Source organism: Zingiber officinale, chromosome 1A, assembly GCF_018446385.1.
Source record: "Zingiber officinale cultivar Zhangliang chromosome 1A, Zo_v1.1, whole genome shotgun sequence".
In the NCBI taxonomy this organism is placed as follows: Eukaryota; Viridiplantae; Streptophyta; class Magnoliopsida; order Zingiberales; family Zingiberaceae; genus Zingiber; species Zingiber officinale.
In genome coordinates, this window is record NC_055987.1 from 76,137,549 (window position 1) to 76,155,735 (window position 18,187).

Below are 18,187 nucleotides of genomic sequence, written 5' to 3' on the forward strand. Positions count from 1 at the left end.
TGAGTCTGCGATGGCTTATGAATGAAGAAGGAGGTTCCTTAGGTAGATAACCACCCTCTCTCAGTTGTTGAAGAATTCCCGACACATAATGATTTAAAGCTCCTACCATCCGACGGACATATTCTTGAACGAACGCCAGAGACTTTAGATAACCTAGGCGCCACTCTTCCCATCGGTTCTTCTCCTGCTCCTTATAACTCTGAAAATCAGCTTATAGTTTAGTGTTTTGATCTTTTAAAGCATCTTTCTCCAATTTGAGTTGTTCCAGTTCCTTTTGGAATAGTGACAGCTCGGCATCTTGAACCTTTCTTTGTTCTTGTTCCTGTAGGATAGCGAAATCATGAGAGGCTAGGTCTTGAGCTTGTTCAGAAAGATAGACATTATGAAGCTTTTCTACTTTCTCTAAAACAAGGCTTTTATGAGAAGTGTCTAAGAGAGCTTTTTCCTTTAAAGCAATTTCCAGTCGGAGACCAGAATGTAATCGGTCCACCTGTAGCTCCAAAGTTCTTCTTGCAAGCTCTTTGTCTTTCAATAATTGTTGTGACTCCTGTAATTCCTGCCTCAATACCCTCAGTTGGTGATCTTGCAAGACCACTTCCTCTTGCAACTAAGTCAGGTCATCGTGAGAAGGAGGTAGAGTAGCTTTTAATGTTTCTATTTGAGCCTTTAGCTTATTGTTCTATCGTTCCCAAGCCATAAGCAGCTAGTCTACATGAATACTGTTGGGTTTTTCGGGCCATGAAAATCGCTTTTTCGCGTCGCGGAAACCCCGAAAGCCCCTAGCCAACGGATCCGTGCAAAGAAAGAGTTTGAAAAATACACGAATACGAGTTTCTACCTAGATCTACACTTAGATCTACAAAAGAAAAGGTTATACCTTTGAAGCGAAGCCCTTCGCGTTCTCGCTCGTCCAAACGGTGCCGAATCTCGAGAGTATCAAAATAGATACCCCTCTAGAAGTATCCACACGGACACGTAGGTGGAGAAAAACCACACAAAGGGTGTGCTAGCACCTTGTGTGGTTCGGCCAAGTTGAGGAGGAGAGGGAGAAGGAGAGCTAGAGGAAGAAGATGGAGTGAATGAGTCTTGAATGAAAATTCATTCCCATTCATCCTCTTGTGTGGCCGACCACTTGAGTAACTCCCACTCATTTAATGTGGTCGGCCACATTAATGGGAAAGGAGGCTTGTAACCTCCATGAGGTGGCACACCATGATGATGTGGAGCATCATCATTGGTCCACATCTTGTCATCTCACTTATGATGTGGCAATTAGTCAAGTCAAACTTGACTCTTCTTCTTCCTCTCAAGTCAAGTCAAACTTGACCAAATCTCTTCCATGGTTGATCTAATCTAACCATTTGATTCAAGCCAACTTAATATAATGAATCTAATTCATTAAATTAAGATGATTTAATGAGTCATAATCTAAATTAGACTCATTGAATACTTGAATCAACTTGAGTCCAACTCAATTAGTCCAATTTGGATTACTCTTAATCCAATTTGATTCATCAAATGAATCTAATCCTCTTGGTTCATCATATGAACCTAATCTCCATCTAATTATCTTTAGTGTGTGACCCTATAGGTTCTTGTAACGTTGGCAATGCCCCTAAACCCATTTAGGAGCATAAATAATGAGAGGTATCAAGCAACACATCATTACTACCCAATGTTACAAGAATGTTGAGATCCAACATCACCTTGTGACTACTAATTGTGACTCCTCACAATATATGACAAGTGTCCTTCTATCCTAGATATCTAGATTGATCAATGTGAGGCATAGACTGTAATGCCCCGCCCCTCCTGCTCAAGGGACGGGGGTTACTTTTCTTACTTACTTACTTACTTACTTGCATGCTAATATTCTTTTCTACTTAAAACAGCGGAAGTCTTGTCTATAAGATTTTCTTTAAAAACTTTTCTTTTCAACTCACCATTACTAACTACCTAGCATATAAGGTCACATAGCATGCTTAACATGATTTTAAGTCATAATACCAATATGCATAATTAAAAGTCATAGAGTCATGAGACAATAACATAAGCTAGACATAATTCTTATTAAACAAAAGCAGGTCTTTTTCTTTTAGCCGAGACACTACCACACACATCCTTCTTGCCCCTCCTGCTGCTCCCTTAGTTTATCCAGCCTTTTCCCTTATCTGTGGTACAAGGAAAGTAAGCTATAAGCACATGGCTTAGTAAGATCCTTTCCTACTCACAAAAACCGTATAGCATAACATAATCATCAAGGCATAAAGCATGGAGACAAACTCATCATATCATGTATAAGCATCATATCGTAACTTTCATAAAATACAGAACATCATGTCATATCATGTCATATTCATAAAGAGCATCAAATTATATCATGTCATATTCATAAAGTACATCATGACATATCGTAACATAATCGTAAGGTATTATGGCATATCATGACATAATCATAAAGTGCATCCTAGCATATCATAACATAATCATAAGTATCATGACATATCATGACATAATCATAAAGTGCATCCTAGCATATCATAACATAATCATAAGTATCATGGCGTATCGTGGCAAAATCATAAAGTATAAGCAAGATGACTTTCAAAACATGTATCATGAAATTATATGCATCATGTCTTTTGAAAACTTATTATATACATACTTAAACATAATCTCAACATAAGGGGGGCCCCGGCTTGTACCACATACATAAATGTGCACGTCCTATGTAGGTCCAAGGTAGCAAGTCTTGAACCCTACAAGGCATACATACTAGGCCCGTTTCTTAGTCCATCAACCTAGGGGCACTTAGGAGCCCAACCCTAATGAGGCACGTTTCTTAGTCCATCGACCCCGGGGCGCTTATGGAGCCCACCCTTGGTACAAGCCATATAAAGTAAAGTAGCATGTCATACATATCATGGTTCTTATCATTTCATGCATATCATTTTTTTTCTTAACATATCATAAAACATGCATAATTTGGGCACACAACTCATCATAATAGCATGCATAAATTTGGGTACACAGCACATCATAAACGCATGTATAATTTGGGCACACAGCACATCATAAATACATGCATAGTTTGGGCACACAGCTCATCATAATAGCATACATAATTTGGCACACAGCATATCATAAGGGTTATCAACATGCTTAGATCATGAGCATACGTAAATAAACATAGAAGCATAGCAAGTTCTTATCATATCATGAAGCATTGCATGTGAGACACATGAAGACCATAATTAGGTTTCTAACCCTAATTTTCATATAGTGGCCGAAACATATGATTGTAAATTAGGTTAACAATCAACATACAAGCATGTGAGCCCTAAACCAATATCATATCATATATCATAAGGAACATCATGAGCATGTTTAGTTTAGGTACTAGGTTTCCTAAGCTTAGAAACTTGTCGTGGCCGAATCTTATCAAGCATTACATTGGGTTAAAAGCAACATACAAGCATGTGAACACTAAACCAATATCATATCATTTATCATGAGGAACATCATAAGCATGTTTAGTTTAGGTTCTAGGTTTCCTAAGCTTATAAACTTGTTATGGCCGAATACCATCAAGCATCACATTTGGTTAAAAATCAACATACAAGCATGTGAACTCTAAACCAATATCATATTATATATCATGAGGAACATCATAATCATGTTTAGTTTAGGTTCTAGGTTTCCTAAGCTTGTAAACTTGTTATGGACGAATATCGTCAAGCATCACATTTGGTTAAAAATCAACATACAAGCATATGAACTCTAAACCAATATCATATCATATATTATGAGGAACATCATAAGCATGTTTAGTTTAGGTTCTAGGTTTCCAAGCTTGTAAACTTGTTATGGCCGAATATCATCAAGCATCACATTTGGTTAAAAATCAACATACAAGCATATGAACTCTAAACCAATATCATATCATATATCATGAGGAACATCATAAACATGTTTAGTTAAGGTTCTAGGTTTCCTAAGCTTATAAACTTACTATGGCCGAAACTTGTAAATCATGTAACTAGGTTTCATGTGGCATAAAAGCATGGAAACCCTAAACAAATTTCATAGTATTTATTACCAAGAACATCATGAGCATAGTTAGGTTGGGTTCTTAGTTTCCTAGGCCTTTAAACTAGTTGTGGCTTAAAGTTCATAAAGCATGAATAAAGTTCTAATCAACCTACAAGCATGAGCATGTCATGTTAACTTCATATCTTGTCTTAAGAAAAATCATGGCATGCTTAGTTTAGGTTTAAAGTTCTCCTAGGCCCTAAAACCTACCATGGCCGAATGTTCATGAGCATGAAATAAAGTTAAATCAACATACAAGCATGAGCATATCATATTAACTTCCTATCTTATCTTAAGAAGACTCATGGAATGCTTAGATTAGGTTTAAGGTTCTCCTAGGCCCTTAATCTTATCATGGCCAAAAGTTGAAAGGTAGACATCCTAATTCCAAGCAACATACAAGTAGGAGAAATGTTAACAACTCTCTTATCCTAAGGTACATATCATAAAAACAAAGGGAGCATGTTTAATTTGAGTCTTAAGCTTACCTAGTTCTTTTATTCATGCTTGGCCGAGAGTCTAGGATCATGAATCTAAGTTTTAACCAAACATTCCAGCATAGAAACATTAGATTAATCCCCTACCATAAGATTCATATTACAAGAAACATATTGAGCATATCTAGTTGGGTCTTAAAATTGCCTAGGTTTTCTTTTTCTTTTTTTCTTGGCCGAAAGTCCATGAAGAAATCCTAGTTTTTAAGCAACCTAACCTCATAGAAAAACACATGAGCTATTGTACCACATGTGAGGGGAAACTTACATAATTTTTGCTTGTTGTTCCTTAAGAAAATGATACCCTTATGAGGAGGAAGAAGAACTTCTCTTCTTAGTTTTCCCTTTTTTGTTTTCTTCTTCTTGTAAGAGGTAAACCTTGAGACTCCTTCTTGGAAATAAGGTTTTCTTAGAGAGGAAACCTTAACTTGACTTTTGAGAATGAGGGAGAAAGCTCTAAGTTTCGGTGGAGAAGGAAAAGGGAGGAGGAAGAAGGAGGAAGAAGAAGAATTAGAAATTCTCTTTCTCTTTTCTCCTCTAAATTCTATTTATTCATCATGGGAATGAATTATGTCTTCATTTATCCTTCCCTTAACTCCTCTATCTCTTCCCTCTTTGATTCTCATGAAAAGTTAGAAGGGAAAGAAGGAAAGAAGGCAATTTGCCTTTTTCTTGCTCCCTCTCTTAACCAAGAGGAAAAGAAGGTAAGCAACTTGGTTTTCTCTTGCTCTTTTTACTTAGTTCTTTCTTCTCACCTTTAACTACAATTTCTATTCCTTTCTATCCATCTATTATTCATTATTCTAGTGGTTATCATACACCAATTTAACTCTATTATTTGTGGGAGGTTCAAGGTTCAAACCTTCCCTCTCTTTCTTTTTATCTCTATTATTTCTTTTGCTTCCTCTTACCTTTATGCTTTAATGAAAAATACTACCCATATCTTATAATTCTGTGGGTGTTACAGTACCCCATACCTCATAGAAAGTTCATCCTCGAACTTAGAATAGCGACAGATACTTCTGTTTCATATCATCTTCCCGTTCCCACGTGGCTTCTTCGTACCGTTAATTTTGCCACAGGACCTTTACTAAGGGTACTTCTTTGTTCCTTAGTCTTTTGATGTCTCGATCCAATATCTGAATTGGTCGACTCTCGTAGGTTAGGTCCTCTTGCACTTTTACTGCCCGTGGTTCGATCACTTGGTCCGTGCTAGGAATACATTTCTTTAGCATCGAAACGTGGAACACATAGCGCGGGCTTAGCTTTCCCTTCTTACCAAACCTCATTACTCCTTTTATAGGAGCTACTTTGAGGAATACTGAGTCTCCGACACTGAATTCCAATGGCCTTCGTCGCTTATCTGCATAATTCTTTTGTCGACTCTGAGCGGTTTCTATTCGTTGGCGGATATTCTGTATAGCACGGGTGGTGTTATCGATGAACTCGGTCTGAAATCCCATCTCCTTCTTTTCACCGCCTTCGTACTAACATATAGGGGATCTGCATTTCCTCCCGTACAGAGACTCGTAGGGCGCCATCCCAATAGTAGCCTGGTAACTATTGTTATAGGTGAATTCCGCTAAGCATAAATATCGGCACCAGCTCCCTTTGAAGTCTAATGCACAAGCCCGTAACATGTCTTCTAATACTTGGTTAACCCTTTCCGTTTATCGATGAACTCGGTCTGAAATCCCATCTCTTTCTTTTCACCGCCTTAGTACTAACATATAGGGGATTTGCATTTCCTCCCGTACAGAGCCTCGTAGGGTGCCATTCCAATAGTAGCCTGGTAACTATTGTTATAGGCGAATTCCGCTAAGCATAAATATCGGCACCAGCTCCCTTTGAAGTCTAATGCACAAGCCCGTAACATGTCTTCTAATACTTGGTTAACCCTTTCCGTTTGTCCGTTGGTCTGAGGGTAGAAGGCAGTACTGAATAATAGCTTCGTACCAAGAGCCTTCTGGATACATTCCCAAAAATATGAAACAAAACGACCATCTCTGTCTGAAATGATGGTCTTAGGAATCCCATGTAGTCTAATAATTTCCTTGACATATAATTAAGTCAGTTGCTCAATTGAATAAGTCATCTTGATTGCTAGAAAATGGGCGGATTTGGTTAATCTATCCACGATTACCCATATAGCGTCATAGCCGTTTATTGTCTTGGGTAATCCTGAAATAAAGTCCATAGAGATATCCTCCCATTTCCATTCTGGAATTTGGACAGGCTGCAATAATCCTCCAGGCCTCTGGTGTTCTGCTTTAACCCTCTGACAGGTCAGGCAGGTACTGACATACTGAGCCACATCTCCTTTCATACCAGACCACCAGAATTTCTTTTTCAAATCCTGGTACATTTTGGTGGATCCCAGATGCATTGCATAGGGCGTTGAATGAGCTTCTTCTAGTATCTTCCTTCACAACTCTGGATCCCCGGGGATACATAATCGATCCCTGAGGTATAATATTCCACTGTCCGTGATCCGGAATCCGTCATTCCTTCCTTCTAAGGTCTCTTGCTTAATCCTTTGGAGGCTTTGGTCACTGTTTTGTTTCTCCAATATATTGCCGAATAACGTGGGTGCTATGGTCAGGGTAGAGAGTTGCCCGGACATATTTTCGATCCAATGACGCGGAATGTCTCTCGGCTTCCCAATAAATTCGAACACTGGTTCGTCTTCAGTATTAGATAAAATTTTAGCATATTGACTAAAAGTAGGTAACTGACCTGTGACGACAGTAGAAGCACTCACCACATCTTTATTGGTAAGTGAGAAAACCCTGGCGTTCGTTGTCGCTGGCGGGGCTTCCAATCTCCCTTGGCTAATCGGTGTTCCTTCAATAGCAGCTTGCATCTGGTGTAGCTGTGAGGGTGCACTCCTTTTCTGGTTATTCTGCTGAGGTGGTGCCTGAAACCGGGTAGTGCAGTCTCTGGCCAGATGTCCTTCCCCTTCGCAATTGTAGCACTTTCTTGTACCCTTGTGCCATACTCCGGAATGCAGCTTCCCACAAATAGTACACTGAGGGTATTTCGGTTGCTTATTCACTGGACCACTTTTAGCATTGTCCCATTGTTTCCTTTTTCTGGTAGAGGTTCTTTTCCAGCCTGTTCTGGTACTTGAAGGTTTCAGTCCTTCTGTTCGTGCCTGATTCTTGTTCTCATTCATCGCTTTCTGATAATGTACTGTGATTAGGGCATTGCTGACCAGTTCTTTTGTAGTCTGTGGTCTATTAATTCCGTCGGCCACGTTCAGTGCTATCTCGGGTCGAAGCATCTTCAGCATAAGTCTGACCCTTTCTCTTTCCGTGCAGACCAACTCTGGACAAAGGCGTGCCAGACGGTTGAAGCGCTTTACTGCTTCGTTCACTGATAAGTCACCTTGCCAGAACTCGATGAATTCGTCGTAATGCCGGTTCGTCACTTGCATATGGAAGAACTCTTCGAAGAACTCTGTCTCAAAGTCCGTCCAGTTCATCAGATTAATTTGTCTCTTAGCCTTAACTCTTCCCACCACATTCTTGCGTCGCCGGAAAAGCAGAAAGATACACATTTGATCTTTTCTGATACGGGCCAGTCCAGTAATTCCACTATGCTTTCCACTGTCTTGAACCAGGCCTGGGCGTCCCATGGCTCGCAAGTACCTGAGAAGTTCTCCGGCTTCAGTCTTAGCCACTGTATCAAGTAGGTCTCCTGTCGGACCACTAGGGCAGGGGCTACCGGTGGTACTGGTGCAACAATTGGTATGACGGGCACTGCATTTTGATTTGCTGGTGGGGTGGCAGGATTTCCTTGTTGACCCATTAAAGTTGTGATCAGCTGTTGTTGCTCGGTGATCTGACGCTGGAGGTCGGTGACTACCTGGGTCAGATCCGGTGGGGTTGCTGTCTCGTCTGTTCGGGTAGTGCGTCTCCTAGCCATGCTTATCTTCATTAATGACAATTAATTATCGTTATTCCAATCCAGGCTAACGTAAGATTATTATTATCATTCCTATCCTACCATCATGCGTATTTAAACTAGAACAGTGACTTATCATATCAAAAAAAAAAAAAGAATAAGTAAACATGCGTAATATTAAAGCATCATAAAAGAATTAAATTAAACATATAGATTCTTACTTGGAGCGGCAGGATGAGGCTTGACATGTGTGTAGTGAAAAGGCTAAACTTGGCTGACATCTCTTGAGGCAGCTCTATTTCGTAAGCTACTTTGCCGATTCTTTTCCAAACTTGATATGGTCCCACATAGCGCGGGCTTAGCTTTCCCTTCTTACCAAACCTCATTACTCCTTTCATACGAGCTACTTTGAGGAATACTGAGTCTCCGACACTGAATTCCATTGGCCTTCGTCGCTACCGCATAATTCATCTGTGGGTGTTACATAAAATTCCGTGGGTGTTACATAGACCGTGTCATCCTCTGATCAATCTAAATCCTGAACTCCAAGTAGACTCACTAAATCAAATGAGCTCAATATCTCATATCGACTCATTTGGGCATGGCCATGCACTTCGTGGTCTCACTCTATCAAGAATACCCATGTCGCTCCCGTCATATAGGAGGGATAGATCTCATCTACATCACTCACATCCCTCTGCATAATTCGTTACATACCCAGTAATTGCCTTTATAGACCACCCAGTTACGGGTGACATTTGACGAAACCAAAGTACATAACTCCTTAAGTAGGGAACTATGGTGACTTCAGGTCTAAGGACTAGTAGTCATACTAATAGCCACATGAGAAAGTATATGACACTCATATAACGATCCATGATACTTTCTCATGGCGGGTCATTCAGTATACATTCTCTAATGCATACTCATGTGTCAACTTGATATCTCTATATACATGACTTGTGAGATTAAGTCATCGAGTTCACCTATTGTTGGGTTTTTCAGGCCGCGAAAACCGCTTGTTTGCGTTGCGGAAACCCCGAATCACCCTAGCCAACGGATCTCGTGCGAAGAAAATATTTCAAAACAAAATTACGAGTTATACCTTTGAAGCGAAGCCCTTCGCGTTCCCGCTCGTCCAAACGGTGCCGGATCTCAAGAGTATCGAGATAGATACTCCTCTAGAAGTATCCACACGAACACCTAGGTGGAGAAAACCACACAAAAAGGTGTGCTAGCACCTATGTGTGGTTCGGCCAAGTTGAGGAGGAGAGGGAGAGGGAGAGAGCTCCAAGAGGAAGAAGAAGGAATAATGCACTTGAATGAAGAAAATCAATTTCATCCCCATTCAAAAGTGGCCGACCATATTCAAAGTGTAACTCCCAAAAATTGCATTAAGTGCAATTAATGTGAAGCAATTAAAGAAAATGGCTTTGTAACTTCCATGTGGTGGCACCCATGATGATGTGGAGTAACATCATTGGTTCACATCAATGCCAACTCACCAATGAGGTGGCATAAAGTCAAGTCAAACTTGACTTTTAATCTTCCTCTCAAGTCAAGTCAAACTTGACCAAATCTCTTCCATGGTTGATCTAATCTAACCATTTGATTCAAGCCAACTTAATATAATGAATCTAATTCATTAAATTAAGTTGATTTAATGATTCATAATCTAAATTAGACTCATTGAATACATGAATCCACTTGAATCCAACTCAAGTTAGCCCAATTAGGATTACTGTTAATCCAATTTGATTCATCAAATGAATCTAATCCTCTTGGTTCATCATATGAACCTAATCTCCACCTAATTGTCCTTAGTGTGTGACCCTATAGGTTCTTGTAACGTTGGCAATGCCCTAAACCCATTTAGGAGCATAAGTAATGAGCGGTATCTAGCAACACATCATTAAGACCCAAGTTACAAGAATGTTGAGATCCAACATCACCGTGTGACTACTAATTGTGACTCCTCACAATATATGACAAGTGTCCTTCTATCCTAGACATCTAGATTGTTCAATGTGAGGCATAGACCGTGTCATCCTCTGACCAATCTAAATCTTGAACTCCAAGTAGACTCACTAAATCAAATGAGCTCAATATCCTATATTGACTCATTTGGGCATGACCATGCACTTCGTGGTCTCACTCTATTAAGAATACCGATGTCTCTCCCGTCATATAAGAGGGATAAATACCATCTACATCACTCACATCCCTCTGCATAATTTGTTATATACCCATTAATCGCCTTTATAGTCCACCCAGTTACGGGTGACATTTGACGAAACCAAAGTACATAACTCCTTATGTAGGGATCTATGGTGACTTTAGGTCTAAGGACTAGTATTCATACTAATAGCCACATGAGAAAGTATATGACACTCATATAACGATCCATGATACTTTCTCATGGCGGGTCATTCAGTATACATTCTCTAATGTATACCCATGTGTCAACTTGATATCTTTATATCCATGACTTGTGAGATCAAGTCATCGAGTTGACCTACATGCTAGTCTTATTGCATTAACATTGCCCCTGAAAGTTTATACTCGACTAGGAATGATTAAGAGTAGTGTTCCCTATATCATCTCACTATCGATTCAACCAATCGATTGATATAGGTAAGAACCTTCAACTCAAGGACGTTATTATACTTAGTTTATTTGGTACCAATACAAGTAAGTATAATAACCAAACAAATGCCTTTATTAATATAAAGATATGATACAATAAGTCCATAATACAATCATCAAATGATTGGCTCTAGGACTCTAACTAACAATCTCCCACTAGCACTAGTGTCAATCAGTGTAGGCTCTAAGCCCAAATGACCTAGTGTAACCATCATGCTTCCTCTGTGCCAAAGCCTTGGTCAAGGGATCTGCGATGTTAGCCTCTGTAGGTACTCTGCAAATCTTCACATCTCCTCTCTCGATGATCTCTCGAATGAGATGGAAGCGCCGTAGTATGTGTTTGGTCCGCTGGTGTGAGCGAGGTTCCTTCGCCTGTGCTATAGCTCCATTGTTGTCACAATAGAGCTCAATGGGGTCAGCAATGCTAGGAACCACCCCAAGTTCAGTGATGAACTTGCGGATCCAATCTGCCACCTTTGCTGCCTCTGATGCAGCAATGTACTCGGTTTCTGTTGTAGAATCAGGTACTGTATCCTGCTTCGAACTCTTCCTGCTAACAGCACCACCATTAATGCAAAATACGAACCCCGACTGCGATCTATAGTCATCCTAGTCGGTCTGGAAGCTAGCATCATTGTAACCCTGTACAGCTAGCTCATCATCGCCTCCATATATCAAGAAATATTCTTTAGTCCTTCTTAAGTACTTAAGAATATTTTTGACCGCTGTCCAGTGACTTTCACCTGGATCTAACTGGTATCTGCTCGTCATGCTCAAAGCATACGAGACATCAGGTCGAGTTCATAGCATGGCGTACATGATCGATCCTATGGCTGAGGCATAAGGGATCTGATCCATGCGGTCTCTCTCCTCTCTAGAAGAGGGAGCTTGAGTCTTCGAAAGACTCACGCCATGTGACATCGGCAGAAATCCCTTCTTGGAGTTCTGCATGGCAAACCGAAGGAGTACCTTGTCAATATATGTACTCTGACTTAGGCCAAGCAATCTCTTAGATCTATCTCTATAGATCTATATCCCTAGAATGCGGGATGCCTCACCTAAGTCCTTCATTGAGAAGCAACTCCCTAGCCAAGTATTGGCAGACTAAAGCAAAGGGATGCCCTTCCCAATGAGTAGTATGTCATCCACATACAATATGAGGAAGACAACTATATCCCCTACAACCTTCTTGTAGACACAAGGCTCATCTTCGTTCTTAATGAAACCAAACTGTTTGATTGCATCATCGAATCGAAGATTTCAGCTCAGAGAAGCTTGCTTTAGTCCATAAATGGACCAATGCAGCTTGAATACTCTGCTAGTATGCTTTGGATCTACAAAACCCTCAGGTTGTGTCATGTACACATCCTCGAGTAGGTTTCCATTCAGAAACGCGGTTTTGACGTCCATCTGCTAGATCTCGTAATCGTGGTAAGCTGCAATAGCAAGCATGATCCGAATAGACTTAAACATCGCTACTGGAGAAAATGTTTCATCATAGTCAATACCATGAATCTGCTTGAAACCTTTAGCTACCAAGCGACCCTTATAGATAAGCCCATCCATGTCAGTCTTTCTCTTAAAGACCCACTTACACCCAATGGGTTTTACCCTTTCAGGTGGATCAACCAAAGTCCATACTTGGTTGGTGTACATGGATTCCATTTCGGATCTCATGGCCTCTAGCCATTTCTCGGAATCTGGTCTCATCACAGCTTCCTGATAGGTGGTAGGCTCATCATCTATGAGCACAACGTCATCATGGTCAGACAAGAGAAATTAGTATCTCTCAGACTGACGACGTACCCTATCAGACCTGCGAAGATGTATGTCTACTTGAACTGGTTGTTGTTCCTCATCTCTTTGTGGAACAACATCATCCACAACACTTTGTGGTTCCAGTTCAACTTCCATCGAGGCTTCAGTGCTATCGTTCGCATCTTGAACTTCTTCAAGATCGAACGTGCTCCCACTAGTCTTTCTAGAAACAAAGTCCCTTTCTAGAAAGACCCCAGTCTTTGCCACAACTACCTTGTGCTGACTGGGAATGTAGAAGTAATATCCCTTAGTTTCCTGGGAATATCGAATAAAGTGGCACTTGTCGGATTTGGGTCCTAATTTGTCTGAGACTTGACGACTAACGTAAGCCTCACAATCCCAAATCCTCATGAAAGACACCTGGGCATCTCTCCCAGTCCATATCCTATATGGTGTCTTTATCACAGCCTTTGATGGAACTCGGTTGAATATAAAAGCTGCCGTGTCTAGAGCATAGCTCCAAAGGTATGTTGGAAGATCTGTGTGACTCATCATAGATCGTACCATATCTAATAAGGTACGATTCCTCCTTTCGGATACACCATTCCACTGTGGTGTTCCAGGAGGAGTGAGTTGGGATAGGATTCCACACTCTGCTAGATAGTCACGAAATTCATGGCTAAGGTATTCTCCACCTCGATCGGATTGAAGTATCTTAATACTCTTGCCAAGCTGGTTCTGTACTTCATTCTTGAATTCTTTGAACTTTTCAAAGGATCAGACTTATTAGTCATCAAGTACACATAACCATATCTACTGAAGTCATCAGTAAATGTGATGAAGTATCTATAACCGCCTCTAGCAGCAACATTGAAAGGGCCACATATATCACTATGTATGAGTCATAACAAATCAGTTGCTCTCTCGCTGTGCCCACTAAAGGGAGTCTTGTTCATCTTGCCTCGTAGGCATGACTCGCATATCTCATATGATTCAAAATCAAATGAGTCCAACAAACCATCCTTATAGAGCTGGGATAAGCGCTTGTCATTTATATGACCTAAGCGAAAGTGCCAGAGGTAGGTTTGGTTCATGTCATTTGACTTGAACCTCTTGGTATTTACGTTATAGATAGGTCTCTCAATGTCTAGAATATAGAGTCCGTTTATCAGAGGTGCACTACAATAGCACATATCGTTTAAATAGACGGAACAACATATGTTCTTTATAGTAAACGAGAAACCTTTCTTGTCCAAACAAGAAATTGATATAATGTTCTTAGTTAATGCAGGCACATAACAACAATCGACTAAATCTAGTACAAGCCCAGAGGGCAGAGATAGACAGTAAGTCCCTACAGCAACAGCAGCAACCCGTGCTCCATTGCCTACTCGTAGGTCCACCTCGCCCTTTGTCAATGCCCTACTATTTCTCAATGCCAGTACAAATGTGAGAAGCACATCCAGTATCTAATACCCATGATGTAGAAATAGATAGATTGACTTCTATAACATATATACCTGAAGTGGAAGTCTCACTTCGCTTCTTCTTAAGATCCTCCAAGTATACCTTGCAGTTCCTCTTCCAGTGCCCGGTCTGACCGCAGTTGAAGCAGGTAGCATCCTTGGCGACCCATCCTTTAGGCTTCAGTGCCTTGCCTTTTCCCTTGGCTTGGGACTTTCCCTTGCCTTTGGGCTTGCCCTTGCCCTTATGTTTCTGAACCATCAGAATAGTGTTGGGCTTAGCCTTCTTAAGGTTTAGCTCAGCAGTTCTTAACATGCTAAGCAGCTCGGGCAGTGGCTTGTCAATCTCGTTCATATTGTAGTTTAGAACGAATTGACTGTAGCTATCTCGCAAGGATTGCAAGATCAGGTCAGTAGCCAGTTCTTGGCCAAGAGGGAACCCCATCCTTTGTAGGTTCTCTATGTACCCAATCATTTTGAGTACATATGGGCCTACGGGAGCCCCGTCTGACATCTTGCACTTAAACAGTGCCCTTGAGATCTCAAATCTCTCATGCCTCACTTGTCCTTGATACAGCTGACGAATAAGTTCAACCATATCATAAGCGCCCATTAACTCATGTTGCTTCTGAAGCTCAGAGTTCTTGGTCGCGAGCATTAGACAGGACACATCTAATGCGTCATCTTGATGCTTCTTGTAAGCATCTTTGTCAGCTCGCGGGGCATTGGCAGGAGGAGCCTCCGGAATGGGCTACTCCAGAACGTACAGTTTACGTTCTTGGGTGAGAACTATTTTCAGGTTCCTGTACCAGTCCAGGAAGTTTGCTCCGTTGAGCTTGTCCTTCTCGAGGACAGATCGCAGAGAGAAGGTGTTCGTGTTCGACGTCATGGCAATTCTACAAGAGAAATAAATGCAGAAATAAGTATCATATTCTTAATCATTTAATTAGGCCTTTAACTATATGATGATCCCACTGAATTCTATAATTCATGTGGGACAAGATCCACATCATACTAACCCTTGAGTTAGCTTTGGCTAATACGCCCAAGACTTAGTATGATCGGTAGGTAACGATTACCAATTACATCTCTATGCAACTCTTGTTTACAGAATCAAAATCCGCATTTATATTAAAAATCGAGATAGCTTTGGCTAATACGCCCGAGATTTAATATATATGTCATTTTGACCTAACTTTCCAACCGTTGAAAGAATGCCTATAGTTATACTCGATCCAACCGAGTTAACTAGGAATACTCAATCTAATTGAGTTGTACTCACCCATGCGTTGATAGGCGGGACCAAGATTGTCCCTCCGTACCCTACCAAGATAGTATGTGTTGCTCTGCTTTGACAGATTCAACAACTACATGCGATCGAGGTAGTAGTAGGTATCACGACACGGTAGGCATTAGATTTGACGTGATTTAGATCTAATCTAAATGATGATGCGTATCAAATACTTGATTTAGATCTAATCTAATCGTGGGGTGCATCATGTGCACGATTTAGATCTTATCTAATCGCTAGGCACTAATTAACTACTTAATTAAACATACATCACATACATATAAGCAATTAATTAAATTATTTTGTGATTGTGTCATGGCCCTACTACGATCTTCTCAAGCCAATGAGAAGATCGGATCGTCAACCTAAGGTCAACAGCTTCTCAAGCTTCTTCCTTTGACCACCTTGTGTTGCTCGTGCCCTCCTCGTAACTCCGTCTCGTGTGGACCTTCCACCGCTTCAAAATTACATTACAATTTTGAAACTCGAGTTACATTCGAGTCTAAATCTAATTTACAACAAGAATAAAAGGAAGGCACGACGCGCAGGTCGCGAAAAATAAAATAAAGAAAAATAAGATACAGCACGCACATCACATAACGGCATGCATGCCATATTATGAATTACAATATATTTCCAAATACAATTTGGGTCATTTGGGTCATGTCTATCACAAAATTAATATATAATTCAAAATTATATATTTTTCATAATTTTCTGTAATTTTTTCATAATTTTACAGATTTTATGAGTAAATTTTTCCCGGCGGTCGCGATTAGCGATTTCGGGCGCAATCGCGGAGCAAATCCCCTTGCGGGGTTAGAGGCAGTACCCCTACCCGCGATCTAACCATCACAAGTTGCTCCTAAGCGATCCAAGAGCGCCTTAGCCCACTGTCCCAAAATATTTTGGGTCGAAATATTACCGTTTTGGAAAATTCTTCTCGGTAGTCGAAGTCTACAAGTGCCGAAACACTTGTGCTTCGCTTCTACGAGAAAAATACCCATAAAATCATAAAAATTAGGAAATTCACAGAATGTTACAGTATACATATTTTTCACAAAAATAATAATTTAAATTCGTACTCGCTTCGTACGTGGCTCTGATACCACTGTTGGGTTTTTCGGGCCGTGAAAACCGCTTTTTCGCATCGCGGAAACCCCGAATCACCCTAGCCAACAGATCTCGTGCGAAGAAAAGATTTCAAAACAAAATTACGAGTACGAGTTTCTACTTAGATCTACTCCGAGATCTACAAGAAACGAGTTATACCTTTGAAGCGAAGCCCTTCGCATTCCCGCTCGTCCAAACGGTGTCGGATCTCAAGAGTATCAAGATAGATACCCCTCTAGAAGTATCCACACGAACACCTAGGTGGAGAAAACCACACAAAAAGGTGTGCTAACACCTATGTGTGGTTCGGCCAAGTTGAGGAGGAGAGGGAGAGGGAGAGAGCTCCAAGAGAAAGAAGAAGGAATAATGCACTTTAATGAGGAAAATCAATTTCATCCCCATTCAAAAGTGGCCGGCCATATTCAAAGTGTAACTCCCAAAAATTGCATTAAGTGCAATTAATGTGAAGCTATTAAAGAAAATGACTTTGTAACTTCCATGAGGTGGCACCCATGATGATGTGGAGTAACATCATTGGTCCACATCAATGCCAACTCACCAATGAGGTGGCATAAAGTCAAGTCAAACTTGACTTTTAATCTTCCTCTCAAGTCAAGTCAAACTTGACCAAATCTCTTCCATGGTTGATCTAATCTAACCATTTGATTTAAGCTAACTTAATATAATGAATCTAATTCATTAAATTAAGTTGATTTAATGAGTCATAATCTAAATTAGACTCATTGAATAAATGAATCCACTTGAATCCAACTCAAGTTAGCCCAATTAGGATTACTCTTAATCCAATTTGATTCATCAAATGAATCTAATCCTCTTGGTTCATCATATGAACCTAATCTCCATCTAATTGTCCTTAGTGTGTGACCCTATAGGTTCTTGTAACATTGACAATGCCCCTAAACCCATTTAGGAGCATAAATAATGAGCGGTATCTAGCAACACATCATTACTACCCAATGTTACAAGAATGTTGAGATCCAACATCATCTTGTGACTACTAATTGTGACTCCTCACAATATATGACAAGTGTCCTTCTATCCTAGACATCTAGATTGATCAATGTGAGGCATAGACCGTGTCATCTTCTGATCAATCTAAATCCTGATCTCCAAGTAGACTCACTAAATCAAATGAGCTCAATATCCTATATCTCATTTGGGCATGGTCATGCACTTCGTGGTCTCGCTCTATCAAGAATACCGATGTCTCTCCCGTCATATAGGAGGGATATATCCCATCTACATCACTTACATCCCTCTGCATAATTTGTTATATACCCAGTAATCGCCTTTATAGTCCACCCAGTTACGGGTGACGTTTGACGAAACAAAAGTACATAACTCCTTATGTAGGGATCTATGGTGACTTCAAGTCTAAGGACTAGTAGTCATACTAATGGCCA